This window comes from Lepisma saccharinum, chromosome 6 (assembly GCF_977018435.1).
Source record: "Lepisma saccharinum chromosome 6, izLepSacc3.1, whole genome shotgun sequence".
Taxonomy (NCBI): Eukaryota; Metazoa; Arthropoda; class Insecta; order Zygentoma; family Lepismatidae; genus Lepisma; species Lepisma saccharinum.
Window position 1 is genome coordinate 63,019,216 of NC_139234.1, and position 26,445 is coordinate 63,045,660.

At 37.4% G+C, this 26,445-nt stretch overlaps 1 protein-coding gene and 2 pseudogenes across 1 annotated transcript in view; 1 reads left to right on the forward strand and 2 right to left on the reverse strand.

The window, feature by feature from the left end:
• Positions 1-26,445, forward strand: part of LOC145989091 (calcium-activated chloride channel regulator 3A-1-like) — a 212,362-nt gene that overhangs the window by 12,349 nt on the left and 173,568 nt on the right. The window lies entirely within an intron of this gene.
• LOC145988943 (NADH-ubiquinone oxidoreductase chain 5 pseudogene) lies at positions 5,599-8,619 on the reverse strand (annotated as a pseudogene).
• On the reverse strand, positions 7,173-8,548 carry LOC145988944 (NADH-ubiquinone oxidoreductase chain 4 pseudogene; annotated as a pseudogene).

Below are 26,445 nucleotides of genomic sequence, written 5' to 3' on the forward strand. Positions count from 1 at the left end.
AAGAGAGAGATAGAGAGAGTTACGGTGACTACGCTAATGAAGAATTGAAAGTAGCAGAACGACTAAGCTATTCTTTAGTCAATATTGGGATTGTTGATGAATATTATGAATGTCAGTTCAAATTGGAAAAAGAAAACTATCAAATTTCCAGAGTGCCGTTCCATATCGTTAATTTTTCTCTTTCCACACATTACTTTGCTACTAGATATTTTCATGCTAAGATGTAGAAAGTGCTACATTTTCAGTGTGTGGAATTGAGATTTATTTCTGAGAATGGAGTAGCGGGAAAAGGATCAACCTCACATGTTTGGATTATACTCTCCCCACACACACAAAGGATATCGGCTGTTGTTCTTATAAGGAAATATAACATGTATGAATTGTGTCAAGAAAAGTTGGAGCCTATTCATATCCCTACGGAACTTGGAAGAAAGCCCACGTAGAGATTGAGAAGTTCTGTTCCCCAAGAGTTGCCGCCGCTAGGCACGTGCCTAGTGGGCCTATTTGGTAATCCGCCACTGCATACAGTGTAAACATTCAGATACACGTTGCAATCTTATTGAACTATGTAGTGAAATAAAAAATGAAATTATCCTTGTCTTTAAAAACACAATTTTTGAACCTTTTCAATGTAACCAATGGAGGTATCAAATACATAGTACATTCCGTCTGCCACTTCAGACCAAAACTCGAAATGCAGAGCTACTTCGTCTTCGTTCAAATCCCTTCTGCTGCACTATCCCCAACAACGAACTGTAACATTTCTTCGTGAACACTGGACCTCTTTCTAACGGGTTTTTAGGGCCTCTCCGATGCCGCAGTGGTAGCGTGTAATCAAGAGGTCCCGAGTTCGATAACTGGTGGAGGCTCATAGTGGTTCGGATCCCACTTTAAACTGTAGGTCCAGTCCCGATTAGCCTTACTGTGCATAAAGTGGACTTAAAACACCAACTCAATCAATCAAATCTAAAGCGTTTTTAAAAGAGCCTGAAATGGTACGTTTACTAGACATGTTACGTGGAACAAATACACAGAACGTATTAACAAGAAAACTACCCTTCATGTTACAACTCTCGTTGCGTTAAATGAAGAGCTCGGGTGTAAAACATGGTAAGTGATATTTTGTTCATTTCTGAGTTCATCACGAAAAAATATTATTAGAAGCTATACTGTATAGCTCGACCACAAGGAAAAAAACCTCCCGTCAAAAGTGTTCGCGCATCTTCCCTGCAGTTATCGGTGCTCGGGCCAGTGTTGCCAGGTCAGACTTGAAAAAATCGGGAGATTGTTCCTTGGGAAACCAGAAGATCTGCTACAAAATCCGATCTAATAGTAGCAGATGAACGACGTTCTCGTGCGGGGGGTCATAGGCGTGCGCACTGGGGGGCAAGGGGACGACCGCAGATTTTTTCCAGCGAGGGGGGAAACAATGTATTTTTATCAGGCGGGTAAACGAGGCATATTACCCCGTAATAATGTTGACCTCTCAGAAAACGCCACTTAAGTTTGAAATTATCACGTTCCTACATCCCTATTATTGTGACTGAAATCAACTCATACGTCTGAAATAATAGGTACTTCTATGTCAACATTCATTTTCAAGGGGGGTGGCGACCATCCTTGCACTTCCTTCTGGACGTCCATGTCGCTAAATAATTTTGTAGAAAATTAAGTATTTTCAAGCCGTTGAAAGTTTCTCTAGCAAATTCTTGTTATTAACACTCACATCCTTTATTCGTCAGTTATGCTGCTTCTATGTTGCTGCATTTAATATATATACATTATATTATATATATATATACACACACATACATACATGTATAAAATAATTTGCCCACGCTACGAAGTCAGTGTTTCTACCTAGTAAGGCAAGGACACTGTGTTTGCGTCACTTAATTCATTTCATCAGTTTTTCATTCATCCATATTGTCGTACTTACCCGTAGAAGCACAAAAGCGACGTAAAATAACTAAAGTATAAATATGTTTTGGGGTGGGATAAAATACAACCATCTAAAAATAGTAATGTAGTAATAGTAATAAAATAATTATTATTATTATTATGTCCTAGCACAATTGAGTAGCGTTTGGCATAATTTCACAGTTCACAATTTCGTTGGAGGTGCCATAGCAATAGTTTATTATGGAATTCTCCCGAGAAATCAATAGGTCTGGCAACGCTGACGTTGGCCGCGCTGAAGGCTCCTTCCCCCTGTCCTTTTCCCGACCTGCCAGCGCGATGAGATTCTGCGCAGGTTTCTTTCCTTGTGGTTCCACTATAGATAAATTGTTTTCGTGGTGTGTTTACTGATTTCAGAAGACTTCACTGAGTCCAATGCAAATTGTCCGTTTATCAACAATGCAAAAGAAAAAGAAATAAAAACATAACTCTCATAAATCTGTAGGCAATTATCGAAAACAACAAACAGACCACTTGAAGAGACAAAGGAAGAAAAAAATTCATGACAACAATGTTGTCGAAAGAATAAAAACGGCCGCTGATCTTTAGAGAGGCTCCCGCCAGTACAGAAAAGTATGTATATCGGCATCTCTTTCAATAACATTCGACGCTCGATATGACTACATGACATAATATGACACTAAGAGTTCGTGTTTTCAGTTGAACGTAGCACGCCCTCGCGCCCCCTTGCGGCCCACTGGCGCCGCTCCTGTATTTAATACTATATATAATAGAATGTTGCATCGATGACTTTTACTCGATCGTCTAATAGTTCGCACAGATGACGCTAGATGTCTTATAGCCCAATCAATAAAGGGGTCCAATAAGGAAAAAAAATTGGGAAAGCTGGAACAAATTATTTCTCTAAAAGGGTTCTTAACAACATATTAATTTTGCACCCCTGTACCACCCCAGATTTGGCCGCCATCTTTAAAAATGGCGCCCAAAATCAGTTTTTTGAAAATATCTCGCTTGGAAAGCACTTTACAGCAAAATAGATTATGATGAAAAATAATCTACATACAATTCTCTACAACAAATGTTCTGTTCATTTTTCTTCTAGGATGCTTCGTTTGGGTGCTAGATGAGCGAGAAAGTTTAGGTTATTTTCCCGCCCCGTTTTGCAAGCGCGGAACTCAAGGAAGCACCTGTTACATGATGTTTTGCAGTATATCTCTTCTATAAAACTGGGCTTCTTACATTTGTTCTTTCTTTAAGAATGTCATTTGTGGTTCAATTGCTTTTATCATTGCATGCAGTACTTTATAGGAAATAGTTTAGTGTGTGAGAAGGTAAAAAAAAAGGTAAAGTGCTCCCCTGTGCTTTGCACCATGCCAGTTTAGTGTGTGCGGGAGATAATATGTTTGGTTGGAAAGTCCAAAAGGGCTATTTAACAATAAAACGCCGATCTAATCGAGGAGTCCCAGGTTCAATACCCGGTGGAGGCACATTTGGTGGTTTGGAGTCCATTTTGACCTGTGGGTCCAGTCTCGATTAGCCTATTCGTGCATAAAGTAGACTTAAAACAATAATTCAAACCACAATAACACAAAAATTTTGGTCCGTGATCTGGTCAGATATGACGACTGAGCCGTGATGTGCCCCATGAAGAGTTGTGGGGAACGGCAGAGAAGTGACTGACTCAATGCTAATCAAGTGGATTTTTGGCATGCCTACTAGTTCACAGATAAAATAGATGAGCTGCTATTAATTATTATAGAAACAGCCGTAGCATTTATCCAATCTTATGTGTTTGTCTTATTAATTGCTATTTATTCCAGAGAATCAAAGTAACTAATGTCAACAAACCAAAACCACCCATACCACCTAGTAGATCAAAGCCCGTGACCAGCAACAGGAGCCATTAGAGCAATAATATTAACAACAGGTATAATTAGATGATTTCACCAACAAAATATAATACTATTACTAATAGGAATAACAACTATACTCCTTACAATAATTCAATGATGACGAGACATTTCACGAGAAGGAACATATCAAGGATTACATACAAATCAAGTTATAATAGGACTACGATGAGGTATAATTCTATTTATTATTTCAGAAGTACTATTTTTTGTATCATTCTTTTGAGCATTTTTCCATAGAAGTTTATCCCCAACAATTGAACTAGGGATACTATGACCACCAAGGGGAATTACTCCATTTAATCCAATACAAGTACCTTTATTAAATACAGCAATTCTGCTAGCCTCAGGAGTAACAGTAACATGAGCCCATCACGGATTGCTAGAAAATAATACTCACATACAACGCAAGCACTTATATTAACACTAATATTAGGAGTATATTTTACTATTCTTCAAGCATATGAATATTATGAATCCCCATTTACTATTGCTGGTGCAGTATATGGATCCACATTCTTTATAGCAACAGGATTTCATGGGCTACATGTCATTATTGGATCAACATTCCTAGGAGTATGCTTAGCTCGACACATCTTATGCCATTTTTCACCAACACAACACTTTGGATTTGAAGCAGCAGCATGATATTGACACTTCGTAGACGTAGTATGATTATTCCTTTATATTTCAATTTATTGATGAGGTAGATAATATTTACTTAGTATATTTAAAGTACGCTTAACTTCCAATTAAAAAAGATTATAATAAAATAAAGTAAATAATTAATATAATCATAAGTATCTCATTACTAATTATAATGATCACCTCAATTGTAATAGTATTATCCACACTACTATAAAAAAAATAATCACAGACCGAGAAAAAAGATCACCATTTGAGTGTGGGTTTGACCCAAAATCCTCAGCACGAATTCCATTTTCTATAAAATTCTTCCTAATTGCAGTAATTTTTCTCATTTTTGATGTAGAAATTGTATTACTATTACCAATAACAGTTATTATTACCAATTCAAAACTAATATATTGATTATGTGTTAGATTCTTATTTCTATTAATTTTACTTTTAGGATTATATCACGAATGAACCCAAGGATCACTAGAATGAGCATGCTGGAGTAATAGTTAATAATAACATTTGAGTTGCATTCAAAAGGTATTGAATAATTCAATTTACTTTACTGAGCAAGAAGTAAAAGCTATCAGCTTCGACCTGAATAAATTGGTGTATATTATTACCCTTGCTTACTTAACTGAGGCCAAAGGGAGGCGGCATATTAATGTTAATAATAAAATTAGGATTATTTCCTCAGTTAAGGGGTATAATATTAAGTGGGGGCTGCTAACTTCCATCTTTAGTGGTGAAATTCCATTAATACTCTTCACATTATTTCTTTAGTATAAAATTACATTATCTTTTGATGATAAAGCTGAACTCTAAATAAGTTCAAGAAGTGTTTACAGAATTATTCTATTCTTCCTAATAACTTCAATATTATGCTTTATTATAAGCTATACAAACACACATAAATTATTAATAAAATTACTATTAAAAATGAAAATATAAAATAAGTGTTAAAATAGTTAAAGTGTATTAGTTGAATATTTAAAGAACCACTCCTTATATATTTATACACCCCCTGTCCACCTATAAGTTCACTTCATCCGTAGTCAATAGCCTTAATATATAAACCTCCAGTAGTAAATGAACTACCAATTAACCCACCCGAAGATAGGTAAGGTAAAAATCATATCCCTCCTAATAAATAGTATATTATTTTATTATTAAAAAATGGATAAATTTCGAACAAAAAAGACGTGATATTATATCCAATTCATCCACCCAATAAAATACAAATGATTGCCCCTACCTTCAACTTAAATGGAATAATAATAACAAAAACAGAAGGAAAAACTAATCACATTAGTCCAGAACCACCTACAATGGATAGGAGTAGTAAGCCTAATATACCCTTAAATATACCTCACCCTCCATCACCAGAAAAAAATTGAAATGAAACACCTCTATAAGATTCACCAACTAAATAATAATTCAACCGAAAGCTATAAGCTATAGTTATACCCGTAGAAATTCATAATAAAACAAATATTACTAAATTAAAAGAAGATATACTTAGTATTTCCAAAATTAAATCCTTAGAATAAAATCCAGCCAAAAATGGTATTCCACATAGGGCAAGACTAGAAATTATTATACAAGAAATAGTTATTGGCATTTTATTAATTAAACCTCCCATACAGTGAATATCCTGAACATCTCCTATAACATGAATAACTACACCAGCACATAAAAACAATAAAGACTTAAATATAGCGTTCGTCAATAAGTGAAAAAATGATAACTCCTTTAATCCCATAGATAATGTTAACATTATTAATCCAAGCTGTCTTAATGTAGATAAAGCAATGATTTTCCTCAAATCATATTCAAAATTAGCACCAACCCCAGCTATAAATATAGTTAATCCAGATAATAATAAGAGCCCCCTACCAAGAACAGTACATATTAATATATCACCAAAACGAATTAATAAATAAACCCCAGCAGTAACCAAAGTAGAAGAATGAACCAATGCAGAAACTGGGGTTGGTGCAGCTATAGCTGCCGGCAGTCATGCAGAAAATGGAATTTGTGCACTCTTTGTTATCCCAGCAATAATAATAAATCTAGTAATTAATATTATATCAAAATCAGAAACTAATCATAAATAATAAATATAGTTCCAGCTACCATAATTTAACATTCAAGCAATAGATAATAAAATAAATATATCACCAATTCGGTTGGACAAAGCAGTTAATATTCCAGCAGAATAGGAACGAACATTCTGATAATAAATTACTAGACAGTAAGAAACTAATCCTAGACCATCCCACCCTAAAATAATTCTAATAATATTAGGATAAATAATTAAAAACATCATAGATCCAACAAATAATAAAACTAAAATAATAAATCGATTTATATTATAATCACCCTCTATGTAAGAACCTCTATAATTAATAACCATAGAAGAGATATACATAACTAATCCCATAAAAATTAAAGATATTCAATCAAACAATATTGTTATAATAATACTAGAACTATTCAAATTAACAATATTTCTCTCAATAAAAATTGTAACATCCTTAATTAAAAATAGCATCCCTAATAATAATAAAATTATTCTACTAATTAATAAAATAATTGATACTATGCTTGTAATAAAAAAATTAAAAACCATTCATTTAAGAACTTCTTAGTTACCACTAAGTCCACAACTTACTATTCTACTTAAACTACTTAAATAATTTAAATTCAATGAAATATTGGAGAACAAAAAATAATTAAAAAATTTAATGGAAATAAATGACAAAATAATAATAAATATTCACGAATATTACTTCTTCAACAAGAAAATACACCAGAATAATATATTCCATGTTGAGTATAAGAATATAAATATAAAGTATAACCAGCACTTAAAAAAGAAAGTAATGCAACACCCACAAAACTAAAGTATGATCACCCAATAATTCTATTTAATAAACTAATCTCACCCAACAAATTAATAGAGGGTGGAGCGGCCATATTATAATTCTTAATATAAATCATCATAAAGATAATCTAGGGATATAATTAATTATTCCCCTATTAATTAACATACTACGACTACCTAATCGTTCATAAGTAATATTTACTAGACAAAATATTCCAGAAGAACAAAGACCATGTGCTACTATTAGAGTAAGCCCACCATTTATTCCCCACGACCCTATAGTTATAATTCCTATTAAAACAAGACCTATGTGTGCTACAGATGAATATGCAACCAAGGCCTTTAAATCAATTTGACGCATGCAAACAAGACTAATCATTCAAATACCAACAATTCTAATACCAAACCAAAAAATATTATATTTAACAGCTAATCTCTCAATACAAGAAATAGTGTTGCCCACGGGACGAGACGGGACAGGCTTTTAAAAATTCGAGACGAGACGACATTGATCATGTGTCCCTTTGACAAACGAATATTTTCGAGACGAGACAGCATTTCACAGCATTTCCACGAGACGAGACAGGCCAAAGTCTCGTCTCGTGGGCAACACTAACAAGAAATAATTCGTAAAATACCATACCCACCAAGCCTTAGTAAAATTCCAGCCAAAATTATAGATCCACTAACTGGAGCCTCGACGTGAGCCCTAGGTAGTCACAAATGAACCAAAAATATAGGTATTTTTACTAAAAAAGCAAATACCATTCTAACATATCAAATAAAATAATTTATATTAATATTCATATATCTAAATATATACATATATAGACCCCCACCCTATAATTTAATATAAAAATACCAACCAAAAGGGGTAAAGAAGCAAGTAATGTATAAAAAAGCAAATATACCCCTGCTTGTACTCGTTCTGGTTGATACCCCCACCCTAAAATTAAAAATAAGGTAGGTACTAATGATCCTTCAAAAAACAAATAAAATAAAATAAAATATTCTTATAAAAGTTAATATTAACAGTAATAATAAAATAATTAACAAAAATATAAATCTACAAGGATAAAAATAAATAGATATAATATTATTTCTAGCTACTATTATAAAAAAAATAATTCAAATACTAAGTAAAATTAAAGAATAAGATATTACATCTAGACCAATAAAATAACCAGCCCCCCATACCCCTATACCAACCCACACTATTACTAAAAACAAAAAACAACCAAAAATAATAGAAATTTGGACCACCATTCATAAAGAACTATTAAATCTTAAAAGGATTAAAAATATAAAATAAAAAATATATTTTAACATTTCAATAATACAAAAGAATTAAAATAATCATTACCATGAGTACGCGTAATTGATACTATAACCGATAAGCCAAGGGCCCCCTCACATACACAAAATGAAATAAATAATAGACAAAAATAAGATTCTTCCTGATTATTAATAAAATAATAAGTTATATATAAATATAAGGATAACACAATAAATTCAAGTCTTAATAGAGTTACTAATAAATGCCTACGTTGAGAAATAAAACATAAAAATCTATTAAATAAAATAATTAATATAAATAATACTCTTAACATAAGTTTTTATAGTTTAATAAAAACAATGGTCTTGTAAATCATAAATGAATTAATAATTCTAAAAACATCAAGGAGGATATAGTTATATCATCATTAGCTCCCAAAGCCAATATTTTTATTAAACTACTCCTTGATATCAAAATACAATTAATATTAATTACTATTATGCTATTATTAGCACTAATAATACTACAAATAAAACATCCACTATCTATAGGAATTACACTAATTATACAGACTATTACCGCATGTCTAACAATATCAACATTCCTAAAATCCACATGACTTTCCTATGTACTATTCCTAGTATTTTTAGGGGGAATACTAGTTCTATTTATTTATACAACAAGACTTACACCAAATGAAATATTCAAAATAAGAACAAAAATAATAATTATAGGTGTAACCCTAATACTATTATGTTTATTTATATTAATAATAATAGATCCATTATTAACCCCCTCAACACTACAAAATATAGATACATATACAACCTGAAGAAGTACACCCCCACTACCAGGAATAAAATTATATAATGAATGCATTATAATAATAACTACTATAACAGTAGTATACCTATTTATTACATTAGTTGCAATTGTAAAAATTACCAGACTCTCACATGGACCTCTAAAAATAATTAAATAATTACAAATGACAAAACCAGCACGAATTTATCACCCCCTACTTAAACTAGCAAATAATGCATTAGTAGACTTACCAGCTCCACTAAATATTTCCTACTGACGAAATTTTGGCTCACTTATAGGTATATGTCTTTCAATTCAAATCTTAACAGGTCTTTTTTGGCAATACATTATACTTCAAGAGCAGATTTAGCTTTTTCTAGAGTAATACACATCTGCCGAGATGTAAACTATTAATGAATACTACGAACTATTCATGCTAATGGAGCCTCCATATTCTTTATTTGTATATATATACATGTTGGACGAGGAATATATTATGGATCCTATTTATATCTTCACACATGATCTATTGGACTTATAATTATACTAACAACAATAGCAACAGCATTTGTTGGATATGTGTTACCATGAGGTCAAATGTCATTCTGGGGGGCCACAGTAATTACTAATTTGCTCTCGGCAATTCCATATTTAGGAACTATACTAGTTCAATGAATTTAATATCCCTTGTTGACTGGCCTATTACGGAATGGACAGTTTCTTCGCTCGAGCGAATAACACTCGAGCATTCAAACGATCGGTATACGCTCGAAGTCCAGTAGTTCACGTACAACCGTAATTTGTCTGTGGTAGTGGGCCCGTGAAGTGAAAGACGCAGTGAAATTGAAACTGAAGTGAACATAGTCATCATCTCCATGTTAAAATGTAATTTAATCTATCTTACCAATACATAGCAATATATGAAAATGAAGAGCTGGTTATGGACTGAAACTTCCAGGACGAATTTTTACACATATTTGTACGATTATTCTCCTATTTAAATGATATTTGATATTCTATATATTCGAGCGAATCACGCTCGAGCGTGGGAGATTCGATCGAGCATCTTCAAGCGAAAGTTGTCCAATGCAGTACTCTAATATACAGGTTGTCCACACAGTCCTGCTACCGTTACAATGAAACTTAACTTCTAAACTATATGAGATAAATGCATGCATTTTTTTGCAACGTGTTCTACAACTCTCAAAGTTTTATTTACAATTACAACACTTCCACACCACATACGCCCCCGTTAGTTGCCCTCAGGACGTCGAGACGATATTCGATCTCCATCCATACACGCTGCAGCATAGCAGCATCAACCTGTTCGAGAACTTCTGCAATCCGTGTACGAATTGTGAGAATATCTGGAACAGGGGTTTCGTAGACACTATCCTTGACGTACCCCCCAAAGGAAAAATCCAAGGGGGTGATATCAGGGGAGTGCGGTTGCCAGGAAATGTCTATCCAAAAGGTCCCTCACAACATAATCTGCAAAAACAAATAATAATAATAATAATAATAAAATACCCACTACTTAATAAAACTTTGAGAGCTGTAGAACACGTTGCAAAAAAAACCGCATGTCTTTATCTTATATAGTTTTGGAGCTATGTTTCATTGTAATGGTAGCAGGACTTTGTGGACACCCCGTATAGTATAACATTAATAACTTAATTTCTGTTTTGCTCAAAATGCTACCTTCCACCGCCCTTCGAGAACATTTTATGTCAGTGAGTGAGTGAGTGGTTGGATTGGGTCTTTAGAGATATTGGATTTGTAAAACTTACTATTATTACTAATTTTGGAAACAACATTTTAGCAGTATGTAACCAGAATATACCTCTCCTAAAAGTCAGCCCGGCCAAAGAATGGACTTAAGGAATCGCAGACTTTCCACCTCCAGTTCAAATGGGGGGGGAGGGGGGAGCGGCGTTGCTACCGATTACTACACATCTTATTTTTGTCCAGTCGTGCATGGCACACCTCTTCCTGTGAACCTGTCCCCTTCGCTCGCGTTTGGAGGACAACCACCTTGCTTGACCTTATAAGGACAACCGCACACCAGATCTGACACGACGAGTCTCAACCCAACACGGCGGGACACAAAGCTTCCGACAAAACGAAACAAATATTAATTTATTCTTATCAGTGTTTTACTCTGGATGTGTTATACGAACTGCTCTAAATATTGTGCTATATAAATGATCATTAGACTACGCATTTTAGGTATTTAACCTATTTTTTTCTTTGCAGGTAAATGAGAAATAAAAAGTTACATCAGCGTTTCATTAAAAAATGCAACAACTGATGAAGTTTTATAGTGCATAAGATAACCTATTTTGCTTGTTTGAACCCACTTTACGTTTTTGTGCCCAAATCAAACCTTTTCTTAGGTTTTTGTATAATTAATTTTTAAGGTTTTATATTATTGTTACATCACACAGAGGTATTTGTTCTGTTTCGTAACAAAAAAATTCAATGAATAGGTTGTTTGAAACATATTCTAGAGAGCAAAATTGCTAATGATACAAGTATGTTTGACAACAATTAGTCAATTAGTGGATCATTTTGAAAATGATGTATGGAAATAAAAAATTGGTTAGAAAATTAATATTTTTGATGGTTATATATCTATTAAAATTTCTCACAGTCACTTTGAAATTTTGTTTTTAACAATTGTATCTAATTAGTATTTTTCAGGAACTATGAACCATGTTAAGTTTTTTGGAACCTACTTCAGGATTCTTTTAGTCTAATTTAATATTTTTGGAATCTATTTTAGGATTTGTAGAACCTATTTTAGAATTTTTAGAACCTATTTAAGGATTTTAAGAACCTATTTTAGGAACCTAAAAGTACATTTTTTAGAACCTAAAAATCCGAGGTATAATGATCATGCATACATATACTCACACACACGCACTTCTTTCGTTAAAATAAAATTCTATTAGTTTCATTCTCACATATGAAGGTTACCGGTACGGCGTGCTGTTGTGTACCGCCTGAAAAAAGCATTGACTTTTATTATTTCATCTAAAGTAAATGTATAAACACAAGATCTGTGACATCTGTCATTTCAGGAAATAGGGATCTCGTTTGCATCTTAAACGAATAGCACTCACCGCAATATATTATTTTTTTCTACATTTCCGCCGACAAGAGATAAATTTAGTTTTTATCCCTTTCATCTATTCTTTACAAGAAATAATGTAACGAAGAATGGACTTTTGTATGGTGCATTAAATAAATGAAATGGATGTCCAATGTCGCAGCAGGAACAGCGTTTTGCCAGAATGGAGTTCCGGTGCATTCCGGATCACTTTAAACGCTGCTTCCCTCCAAAAAAGGAAAAAGTTTTATTCGCGTGCCGCAACCACATCGTTGTTCGAGGATTAAATATCAAACTGCCGTGAACATCGTTTTCTTCTACAATTTATGAAATGTTTTGTATATTTTCTAATAAGCCTATTTCTTTCACGTAATGTAATTGTAATGTAATGCATCGATTTTGTCCTTATTATTGTACCCATAACCTTGACCGCATTGTGAAACTTACATATATATGTGCTGCCAAACAATACAGTGATGAGTCACGCAGGTGGTGTGCTGAGAAGAAAGGATTCGCGCATGCGCAGTGCGTTTTGTCGCATCGTGCTCCTCCGAGACCAAATTCCCGGGACCTTCACTGTTTTGTCGCAAGCTGTCGCAACGTGACTCGAGTCAAATGTTTCCTCCGGTATGCGGCGGCTCATAAGAGCCCCATGTGAAACGTTCCCTCCAGTCGGTTTGCAACAAAATGACTCGTCGTGTCGGATCCGGTGTGCGGCTGGCCTAAGGGGTACCACCTGTTTCGAAAACGACTCGAAACGAAAAATTTGGCAAGGCAGAATACCACGAAAATTTCATCTCACCACGACAACTGGACAAAGCAGATTGGTTCAGAGGTTCATGTGACCCTCCCTGGCTTTCGACAGAAAAGATAAAAATAGAATTTCCAAGTCCATTCTTTGGCCGGAACCGCTGTAATTTTAAATATTTCCTCCGTCGCATAACCTGAGTTTGCATCATTTTAAAAAAAAAAAAAAAAACTTTCTATGGCGCACTTTTTGCCAGCTCCCGAAATGAAATGAATGTATTTTCTTTTTGTGCGAGCCATAGGCTGTACGCACTACATAGTTTTGATTTTTTCTACAATATTTTTTTACATTTAGTTTTCTTTTAAGTTGTCTCTTACTTTGTCCCCAATATACACATTCCTCCCCTCCCCAACAGTTCTTCCAGTCTTTCTTCCTCGCCCCACTTCTCTTTTCCTGCACTCTCACCAAAAAACGCATACATTTTGCTTTACACACACTTACACTATAAAGATGGTTCGTCTGGAGCATGATCACTCATTTCGCTGCCTTCTCTAATAGCTTTCCCCCTCCGTTCTCTTACTTCTCCCAGGTATTTCCCCACTTGCTGTCCCGCTTCTTTTATCTTTATTCTGTCGTCTACCACTTCTATAACCTCGCTCCCTGTTAGGTTTTTCATCCATTTGTCCCTTAGGTCACATGTAGAAGGGCAGTTCAGTAGGATATGCTCGTCCGTCTTCTCCCCATCGCACAAGAAACATATCGTTTCCCCTGCTTCGTTTCTCTTTCTTAGTTGTTTCCATCCCTCTAATCTGAACCATGCCAGCGCGCCTCTTTCATATTTTTCCACAACCTTGATATATTTCGCTTTCCCCTGTTCTCTTACTCTCAGCTGTTCCCTGATTCTTTGCTTGGCAGTCTGCTATTATTTCTTGTCTGTCTATGTCGAGTAACCTGTCTCTGATTTGCTTTTCTGTTGAGATGCCCCCCCCCTTCCTCCCTCTTCCCATACCCAACCCATTTCGCTATTATATAAGAGATTGTTCACTTCCAGACTCCAGCTGTAAACGTTTTCTTCCCTTGTCTGTATTTACAAACAATGTCGCCTCAGCGTAGCTTGGCCCTCTTGTGATAATCGCATCCAATATTTAACAACCCTCATCCGTGCTTGTACCGTGTCTCTGTTCAGGCCCAATTCCTTGAGGATCCCACAGTTGGCCGTATCTCTGCTTACGCCCATTACTGTCTTATAAAATTCTGTTTGTATGCCAATTATTGTGTTGTCCCCCCTTAACCACCACAGTTCTACTCCATAGTTTAATGAACCTAATATTATTGATGAATAGAGGTTTTGAATGACCGGGAAAAGCATTTGAGGTGCCTTATTTATTGTCCTTATGACTTGTTCTATTGCAAATTTTTGGGGGGGGCCTAACCAATGGCCAAGTGGTAGCGTCGACGCCTTGTAATCAAGGGGTCCCGGTTTTGATACCCGGTGGAGGCACAAGTGGTTCGGATCCCACTTTAAACTGTAGGTCCAGTCCCGATTAGCCTTACTGTGCATAAAGTGGACTTAAAACAACATATCAATCAATCAATATTGCAAATTTTGTTTTAGTTTTCTTGCTCTTATGTGGTGTGTCCAGCTCTCTGTCATGGAGAATGTTGTCCCTAGGTATGTGAAGTTTTTAACCCGCTCGATTAAATCCCCCTCGTATGTCCATGTCTCCTGTCTGCTAAATATGTAGCCATTTTTGAAAGCAATGATTTTTGTTTTTTTTAATGTTTACATTCATTTTGTATTTGCTGCACCCCTCATATATGCTATCTATGCCCTTTTGTAGACCCTCTATTGTCTCGGACAAGATGACTATGTCGTCTGCATACATAAGGACTGGTATACTTTGCACTCCTATATATGGGATTGAATCCTGGTCCATTTTAATCTCATGTGTTACCCAATCCATGAACAGTGAGCGTAGGACTGGTGACATAATGCATCCTTGTTTGTGTCCCCTGAGCGAAGACTGCAGTGCCGAGACTTGGTTTCCTTCGCATCTTACTCCGAATTCTACCCTCGCATATATTGCTTGCAGTGCTCTGATCATACGCGCCGACATTCCCTTCTCATGCAATTTCCCCCACAAAATGTTCCTATGAACTTTGTCGAATGCTTTTTCAAAATCAATGAAACATGCGTATAATTTCCCCCGCTTTCGTTTTATTTTCCTCTGTACGAGTGTTTGTAATATGAATATGTTGTCTAACGTGCTGTACCCTTTCCTAAAGCCCGCTTGTAGTGGTGAGATTTTGCGGAATATTTCTGAATCCTACGGTTTAAGATGTGTGTGTAAATTTTACTCCATATAGGTAATAAAGAAATACCCCTGAAATTGTTTGCGTCATTTCTGTCCCCTTTCCCTTTATAAATAGGACAGATTATCGAACTTGCCGAATCCTTCGGAAAGTACCCCGCTTTAAAAATCTTGTCCATTAATTTGCTTTGTGTTTCCACCATATGAATATCATTTCCGTGGACTTTGAAAAATTCTGTCCCAACGCAGTCAAGTCCTGCCGCTTTCCCCTTTTTCAGTTTCCTTATCGCTATTTTTATTTCATCGACCCCTATTTATAAAGGGAAAGGGGACAGAAATGACGCAAAAAATTTCTTCTGATCAGGATCAAACCATCTGTGTACGAGAAGTGGTTTTACGAAGCTGTTACACATACACGAGATGAACAATCCACTCGACAACGCGAGATTCAAACTGTGGGCTGCGAACTGGACACAGACAGTTTTCGAATATTTTTCTCTGATTCGAGCCTGAACACCACTAATGTGTCTTGTCCTTGTCCTCCCATGTTTGCAGCTCTTATAAAAGCAGAAACCCACCAAATTGTTCATATTCAGGCCTAAGCACTCGCAAGTGTTCAAAATTGTCTGTCACAGCTTCCGCAGTATTCTCACACATCGGCACGAAACAAAGGAAGTCTTCTAGAATACAGATGTATCGCGAAACAATTAATGCACTGTGAAAACCCTTCCGTTCCCAACACATCTAATGTTTCGTCTCCCAATATGATTAAATGCTTACTTATTTATCTCCAGTGATGTGCCCAAGGGAGGGTTGGTGGGGTCATAGCCCCATTTGAACGTCAAAGACAGGAAAAGATGGCAAAATGAGAACTGACCACCAAAAATAGTATACTCTTCCTTCCAAATATCCTGGGAACGCCACTCGTTATCTGGGACACATTTTTTTGAAATCAAGTCAACAGAAGTTTTTATGATTTCGTATTGGAGACTGAAGTAAAGCGCCTTGTACACGATCAAATAAATCATGAACAAGCCCTTGAATTGAACGCTAAAAAGGAAATGACGTCAGATACAATGCCATTTTTCTCATTGGATCCAAGGTCCGGTCAAAGAATATCTACTTAGAAATGGTTCTAATTAACTCATATTTATATCCTTATTATATTCTAGAATGTTCCGCAGATAAACGATTCATAGATATTGCCAGTAGTTCGACTCCTCTTATTCAAGAACATTCCCTCTCGCGTCTTCCAGAGATTAGAAATTACAACGAATCGCTCTACATGTGGAGCTACCTTTGTTGTGTAGCTTCCAAATACTGACAAGTCTCTACATACTGCTCAAGTTCACTGCGACAACACTGAAAGCTCAAGTAAAGTTTACGTGAAATATTTATCAACAACAGGGTAATTCTCCGTCTTGTTTTCATAAGTATTTCTCTCCTTAAATTATCGTCACATTATTCAAGAATATAAAAATCTAATTTTCTGTAGTGTAAACTGAAAAATTACCTGATGGTACTCGAGCCACCTAAACCCCATCTTGGATACGCGCTAGTAACAATAACAGGGTTATAGAACATTCTCAGTCTTTTCTCGGTAATTATTTCTCTCCTTAAATTATTGTCATGCCACCCCGATGGCGCAGTGGTAGCGCCGTCGCCTTGTAACCAAGGGGTCCCGGGTTCGACACCCGGTGGAGGCACAAGTGGTTCGGGTCCCACTTTAAACTGTAGCTCCAGTCCCGATTAGCCTTACTGTGCATAAAGTGGACTTAAAACACAAAATCAATCAATCATTAAATTATTGTCATATTATTGACGAAGCCGAAAGCCTAATTTTATCTAATGTAAACTGAAAAAAATCCTGGAGAGAGGGGTGTCAAGCCCCCTATACCCCACTTTGGATGCGTGCTATTAACAGTTTTACAGTACATTCTCCGTCTTGCCTTGATAATTATTTCTCTCTTTAAATTATCGTCACATTATCTTATTTCACACCACAAGAAACCAACACCCTCATTTTATCTAGTTTAAACCGAAAACTGTCTGTCCTACCAGCGTTGCCAACCTCTCTGCTGCGAAAAGTGCTGATTGAAACAGTGAAATTATGCCAAAACAGTACTCAATGTTGCTAGAACATTTATTATTATTATTATTATTATTAAAGAGCAAAAAAAAACTGCCACTCTCACTGTACACGAAATCTTGACTTGCTCACACTGGTTCAAAATTGTTTCGTTTCCAGGCAAATGGTATTTTGTACAGTGGGAACCATTCTAATTCCCGGACGACGGGGAGGGTAGCTTCTCCTTCAAGACAGCTGTGGCTGCGAGGCTGTCGCTGGGGACGAGCCAAGTCAGGTGGTTTCTACCTGCCTGCTATGCCACAACGGGCATCGCGCTACGCGGAGCTCACAAGCCCCAACTGCGAAGGTTGCGGAAATAAATGAAAAAATGTTTCAGATGCGTTGCACATTATGTGCGCACATTTCGGCAAGGGGATATGTGCATGGCAACTATCATATTAAAGACCGCGCCGATACATACTGCACTTAGGGCGTTTTAGGGATAGTTTCCGATTGAGACTAAATAAGAATTATCGAAATAGAGGGTAAGTATTCTCGAGTAATGCAGAGTTCGAAACTCTAGACGCCTTTTTTTTATTATTATTAAAATGTATTTAATACTGAAGTGATAACAAGAGCAGAGAACCTGGCAAAGGGTGGGAAAAAAAGCATGGGAGGGAATAGTGAAGTTACTGGCTTTTTTAACATTCGTTCGTCTCATTCTATATACGCCTACATACGAATAATGGTCATATAATTTCTCAATTTGATTTATCCGTTTCCCTATTCATTTCAATTTTGAGAAGTGTGAGTTTTATTAGCACAGAATATTGACCTAGGGTAAAGATATCTGAAAACATGTTTCTTCTTCTTGTTTTGGGGACTTGATTCCAATCCGTGCTGCGTGTTGAATGGAAGGATCAAGATGTAATTCAAACTGGTAAAATATGTTCAAATTATGGCTGCTCTCCAACTCTTCGACATTTACTGTGAGGTAATAATTTTCCCAGAAGCACACGCTTCTGGGAAAATTATTAAGTTCTTCTTATTATTAACTTTATTATTATTAAATTCTGTTTCTATAATGTGAAATACACATTATAGAAAACGAAATACTACTGATTCCCTAAAATAAAAAAAAATAAACAAATCTGTGTTTGATTGGACTTGAATTCTACCGCTCATTCTAATGAATTGAACATGTAGCTGGGAAAATGCATAGAATTTGTATACATGAAGGCTAAACAGTTCTTTTTTGTATGAATCGCAACATAATATTATACCTTTCTTGTTTACTATAATCACTGTGTTTCCCGAGGTGCAAGAGGGAGGGTTGTATTGACGTTTTAATATCTAGACTGTTCTCGCTTAGGCCCAAAGCTACACCTGACCAACCGGGGGGGGGGGGGGGCACACGTTGTTTCAGTAACTATTATATTTAGATGTTTACCCTATACATAAAGTTATGATAATTCCATATATTTCTGAACATACATACCTCAATAAAAACTTGTTTAATTTGTAAGGAATAATTTTAAACCATTTATGTTGTCAATTAAAAATTGCTCCATAGTTTGACGTAGCAGTAACATCGTCGTCTTGGTTTCGATACCTGGTGGAGAAACATAGTGGTTCCGATCTCACTTTAAATTGTAAATCCAGTCTGCGATTAGTATAAAATTACGCACACGTATTCATATTAATTTTACAAAAGTGATGGTAATTTATTTCAATGTTTTGAAAAAGGAAAGGGTTACGCAAAGCACCGCCCCTCCACAACCGTTATCACTTTGAAATGCCACCTAAGATTATATGAATTTCAGTAATTCTTGGATCTGTATTTGTGGACTGCGAACCTTACTTTTATTGCCTTTTCTGACAATAAAATTAAGGAATGCTTCGGAAGAGAATCTAGAAGACAGAAACAAATACATTGTCAGGAAGGATGACATTCTCCCGCGTAGACTCTTTCCCTGGCATTATTAACTTTTGATTTTCCACTAAGGATGGAAATTTATACTTTGATATGATGTCAGGAGAGAATTGGATTGGATTGATTTGGTGTTTTAAGTCCACTTTATGCACAGTAAGGCTAATCGTGACTGGACCTACAGTTTATAGTGGGATCCGAACCACTATGTTCCTCCACCGGGAATCGAACCTGGGACCCCTTCATTACAAGCCGACAACGCCACCACTGCGCCATCGGGAAGGCCTGATATGATGTCAGGAAAGAAGAATTGATAAGTCACAAATGGGAGATGAAGCCAGACACTTTTCGTTTAGTCACAATTATATCCATAGAAAACACTTGTTCAGGACGTGATTCAAAACCGCCCACGGTTTGAACCAGAGACTAGTTCAATCTGTCCTTAATGACATTATACAGGGTGCGAAATAACCTTTTGCTAGGGGTCCACAGTAAAAAGTAACAACAATTAAGAAATTATGGTAATACCAAATGTTTACTACGACAATTGTGGTTACAAAAACAAAATTCAAAGTAAGTATGTCCGCCGTTTGCTTCTCTCACAGCACGAAGATGATCAGGGTAGGAGCTCAGAAGATTCGCAAACAAGTCCGTATTTCATTCCATGTCACGGAGGACTTGTTCTAGATGTGCAAGGAGTGTTGTCCGGGAATAGCAATCATCGTACCCTTTCTTCCAATTGTCAGTTAACCAACGTTCACTTCGATGTAGTTTCTTCTCGACCCATTTGCGGTTGATGAATGCTGCTCCACCTTCCATTGCTTCTCGAAACGCATTGGCTCTTATCCGATCGACAACTCGCTGGTCCTCACTGTCACACAATAGATTCGCCATCTTGGAATTTATTCCTGAAACACAGAAAAAAAGCCTACTTTAACACACCACACTTCAAATGACTCCATGTTAACACAGTTCTTCTGCAGACCCCTAGCAAAAGGTTATTTCCCACCCTGTAGATTGTGATCGATGGTGAAACATGATTGATTATTAAAAAAAAGGTAAAGTGTTCCCCTGTGCATAGCACCACGCCATGAAGGCGTATAGGGGGTGTGGGGGTAACGCCCCACACTTTCTTGATCCGGTCGTGAGTGGGGATGATGTGATCAGCATCACGCCCCTAACCGCCTTTACCCCCCAGGGTTTCCCCCAGGTACCCATGTTATTCGACGCTGGGTGGGCGCCGGGGCCGCTTTCACCGTTAGAAAAGTTCCCGGATTTGAACCGGCCGGGGATCGAACCCGGGACCTTGAGGATGGTAGTCAGACGCGTTACCGACTGAGCCACCGCGGCCACCACATGATTGATTATTGCAAACTGAAATCTGTCTTCTCTATTAGTGCAGAAAGCATGAAAATTTCGCAGCATAAATGTTATTTAATAGAATAATACGTAAATGACAAGAACATGTTGCATTCCATATTCTCTACATTTCTTCAAATAAATGATATTATGAGAGGCATTCAAGTCAAGCCTGGAGTTTTGATTTTGCAGAATAACGGAACACATTTGGACGAATAGCAAATACTTTTATTTCTCATGTCATCCTCCTCTACACTAATACACTAATTCCAGCGTATCACCGGTGCTTGGATACCAACAGCGTAGAAAGATTTGTCGCTGTGTCTGGGCCTTGATGGGGCAAATAAATTCATTGACAAATATATATATTTTTGTGCATTAAACGCGCGAAGTGTATATTCCAAAATTATGTTAGTTATGCTTTAAAGTGTGCCAATAGCTAACCACCCTTCGGAGTATCCAACTGCTATAAAAATTCCAGATAAAAGGATCTGCACTATTTGCAGTTATCGTGAACACAAAATTGGAGACGTCATCTTAGCTTAACGCGCCTCATCTATAAACTACGCACAATATTTGAGTTTCTTTTAATTCCATAATCTAACACACTTGTGAGTCTCCGTCTCTAAGCTCCCCAATAATCTAATGTAGGCAGTGATTGAAAATGTCCAAACTGACCAAAATTTGTAGGTGTGTGTGCGTGCAGGTTTGTTGGTAGAAATTTGCTTTCACCGAAGCAAATTCAGGCAGGGTTTGAAAGTAACGAGTTTCAAATAACAGTTACTTTCTCGAGTAACTGTAAGTAGTTACTTTGTAAAACGATAAACTGTGCCTCGGTTACGTTTTCAGGTAAGGAGCATTGGCGTCGTGAGAGGGGATCGAACAGGTACGGACGCCCCCTGGAATTTCGTTTCATTCACACAAAGTTGCATGAACTTTGCTATTTTTTTATTGTAAATGACAGAAATAAAGTTCAGTTAGTTAGTATTCGAACAGAATAATAAAAGAAAAAGAGGCATTAGATCGAAAACATTGGGTTTTGGAAAAGAAAAGGGTTACGTCCTGAGGAAGCACCTGTAGTAACCAGGATATGTTTTTATACTTTACTTTTTATACTAAGAATAAATGGTTCCACACTTTCCTTCCAAAACTTAGAGTGTTATGTGAAAGGCAAACAACAGACAGTGTATGAGTAAAATATCCATCTAACTTTTAAAGCTTTCTCTTGAACGAGGTGTGTAAATGATAAGAACGCGCGTAACTGTACATTTCAGTGCACGAACTCTAGGAAATGTAAAAAGATAATGAAGTCGGTTGTGCTGAACATTCACTCATCTGGTGGATCACGTAGAAAAGTGATAATACTAATATTAATAAATTTGGAATAAAATTGGTATATTTTTATTAGTATTTAATAGATATTGTGTAATAATCAGAACCATGATGAACGTTATTATTAATATTTCTGGGCCTCGCAGATGGCGTAGTGGCCGCGTCATCGACTTGTAATCAAGGTGTCTGGGCTTCTATTCCCGGTGGAAGCATTTAGTGGTTCGTATCTCATTTTAAAATGTAGATCCGGTCCCGATTAGCCATTCTGTGCATAAAGTGGAATTAAAGCAACAATTCAATTAAACGGTCAAATTCACTTTGAATTTTATGTCTGTTTTCAAGGGCGTTTATAATAATTTATTGAAAATGAATGTTCACTTTTGAGGATAAAGTCAAGGAAAGCTTGCCTTTAGTTCAAGCATGTTACACTTTCTACGAGGTTTAGGTTATCTGCAATAACGTTGTTACTATTTAAAGTAACGGTAAACTCTCGAAATCAGTTAAATTCCATAAACAAGTAACTGTCTTAGTCCCTTTTTGGGCAAAATAATACAACTGGCTTACTTTTACTAAATAACTTTACAAAGTCTGAAAGCAACAAGCACACGATATTTCATCTGTCTGTACGCTGCAGAGGATACGTTGTTTAAAAAAAATCAGCTCAGTTTTCAATAATTCATTTTCTTTTGTTACATGTTGGAAAATACAACCTTGGTGACAATGAAGTTCGACCAGAAAGGAATACGTGATTAAATGCACAGAGGCATAAGCGGTGGAATGGGTGACCCGCAGAAGTGACGCATGTGTGTAAGAGGAGGCGTGTGAGCAGGCAAGAATCGTGATCCCAGCATGTTGCACCCAAGGTCACGTAAAGAACGAAAACGGGGAATTATACGCGTGACATTGAACTTCGACCAGGCACCAGACCCATACAGAAAATTCCAGATAGTGGCGCATTCGACGGAAGCATGACGTCACGGACACGATAAGGGAGTCCGCCGTATATAAGCGCGTGCTGTGCACCGAGGAACCGCAGTGCATCATCACCATGGCCAGGGGCAAACCTATTGACAACACCGTGAGGAGAAGAGTGCTGGAGTTGCAACGGGATGGACTCAGTGAACGGGAAATAGGGTGCCAACTGAACTTACCCAAGTCAACCGTCCACTGCATCATCAAACACCACCAAAATACGGGTACTACAGAGCCAGGTAAGGCCCCCGGTCGAAAACGCCTGCTGAGCGAGCGTGACCTACGGATTTTTAGGCGCTATATCCAGACCAACAATCATGTTTCTGTGTCCGAATTACGACTGTGGACTCCAGAACGCTTTCACATTGAAGTGTCAACCAGAACCATTCGCCGTTACCTACAGCGATGCGGTTACCGAGTGTACAAGGCGAAACGAAAACCCTTCCTTTCCATGTTGAACAAAGGCAATCGACTACGGTGGGCACGAATGTACCGGGGATGGACATTTCGGCAGTGGGACAGGGTTTTGTGGACGGACGAATCCATTTTCAATGTTGTGTACGGGAAAATACGGAAAACAGTCATTTGTCGGAAGAGGGAACAGAATGACGCAAAATGTTATGCACGTCGGGTACAGAAACCTGCGTCAGTGATGGTATGGGGATGCATGACGGCATCTGGGGTTGGCCCACTACACGTCTGTGAGGGCATTGTGAATGCACACGCCTATACACGCATACTGGAGCGACATCTTCCCACAGTGCGAAGGCACCAGTTCCACAGGCGGAGTCTCATCTTTCAACACGACAATGCCAGGCCTCATACAGCGCGGCTGACAAGAGAATGGTTGACTCGCCATCACGTGCGAACTCTGCCATGGCCACCATCGAGTCCCGACCTCTCGCCCATTGAGAATGTGTGGTGTGTTCTTAAGCGACGTGTGCAACAGAGGGGACCCACGACAGTGGCTGCTCGTATCGCCTGCCTGCAGGTGGAATGGCACCGCATCGATGTGGAATACCTTGAACGACTCGTCCGCAGCATGCCCCGACGCATTGCCACAGTTATTCGCCGACGGGGCGGCGTCACACCATGGTAAACAGGATCCCCTCTAACAGTGGTCGAACTTCAATGTCACGTGTAGATGGGCGAAGATGTTTTATTTTGTGTGGACACCATACATTGCTGCGTTGCAGCGGAAATTTATGTTTTCCTTTGTTCCATGTAGCCTGCTGAATAAAATATGTTCAGCAAATGTATGTGTTCTCCTTCTTTCACAACGCACTCCTATATTTGTGACTGGTCGAACTTCATTGTCACTAAGGTTGTGGTTCACTAAAGTAAAATTAATACGTAAAAGTACTCATCCAGGGAGAATCGAACTACTTCTAACGAATCGTTATTTTATTAGCTGAAGATACTCTAGTATTTCGTCTTTAGCAAAGTTGATCTGCTACATTACGCGCATATGTTTCATGTATACTCTCCTAGCTTTGTATTTTAACTATTTATAATAAAATACTTTGGGAAAATAATGGAAATTAACAAGCGCTTCTTAGGTTGCCGCCCGGTGATTTTGTTGAAATACTTCGTTGTGTAATCTACGAACTTCCCTTTCTAAACATAAAAACAAATTAATGATATTGAATAAGAATGATCATTTTCACAGGATTCAAACTCACGAACGAACAACACCCTCTCTGGTCTACTGGCAGACGCGTTTTTAATCTTGCCTTGACATTCCGCACTGTAGTGTTGAGTTACAATCGTATTACTTTAAAATATACAGGGTCATCCGTTTGAGATGTCAGAAAAGTAAACAATTATATACAAGAGGTTAATGTACGTATCTCCGAGTAGCTTGTTGTAATATAAGCAGAAAGGATGTAAGTTTCCAGTGAGTGGAGGTTTACAGACTTCAGCCACATGGCGGCGCTAATGTGCATGGTAACAAAGGTGGTGGTCACGTCACAACAGCGCTCACAGTATGTCGTATGGTATGCAAATTTTTCGACTATTACATACATGCTACTGCCGCCATGCAGCTGAAGACTGTAAACCTCCACTCACTCGAAATTTACATCCTTTCTGCTTCTATTACAACAAACTGCTCACAGATATCTACATTACCCTCTTGTAGATAACGGTTTATTTTTCTGACATCTCAAAGGGATGACCCTGTATAATCACATGTGCTTTGAAAGTATCCTACATTCCTCTCGAAATCCATGCAAACGTGTTTACTCCAAATATGTATATTCCCTTCGGTAAATGCTGTTAGAGGAGTGTTATGAGCACCCAAAAACCAGGTTCTGCAGCTTGCCTGGGATTTCAAGCGCGCCAGATGTTCATTGCAGACACCACTTGGCTCGTACCCAGCGACAACGCCCTACCTGCATGGAGGGGAAAACTTCCCCACTGTCTGGAAATACAAATGATTCCCACTGTACAGGGATGCGCATGGCTACATATTTAGCAGACAAGAGACATGGACATACGGGGGAGAGTTAATCGAGCGGGTTAAAAACTTCACATACCTGGGGGCAACACTCTCCATGACAGTGAGTTGGACACACCACATAAGGGCAAGAAAAACTAAAACAAAATTTGCAATAGAACAAGTCATAAGGACAATAAATAAAGCACCTCAAATGCCTTTCCCGGTCATTCAAAACCTCTATTCATCAATAGTATTAGGTACATTAAACTGTGGAGTAGAACTGTGGTGGTTAAGGGGGACAACACAATAATTGGCATACAAACAGAATTTTATAAGACAGTAATGGGCGTAAGCAGAGGTACGTCCAACTGTGGGATTCTCAAGGAATTGGCCCTGAACAGAGACGCGGTACATGCACAGATGAGGGTTGTTAAATATTGGATGCGATTATCACAAGAGGGCCAAACTACGCTGAGGGGACAATGTTTGGAAATACAGACAAGAGAGGATAACGTTTACAGCTGGGGCCTGGAAGTGAAAAATCTCTTATATAATAGCGGAATGGGTTGGGTATGGGAAGAGGGAGGAATGGGGTGGCATCTCAACAGAAAATCAAATCAGGGACAAGTTACTCGACATAGACAGACAAGAAATAATAGCAGACTGCCAAACAAAGAACTCAATCAGGGAACAGTTAAGAGTAAGAGAATGGGGGAAAGCGAAATATATCAAGGTGGTG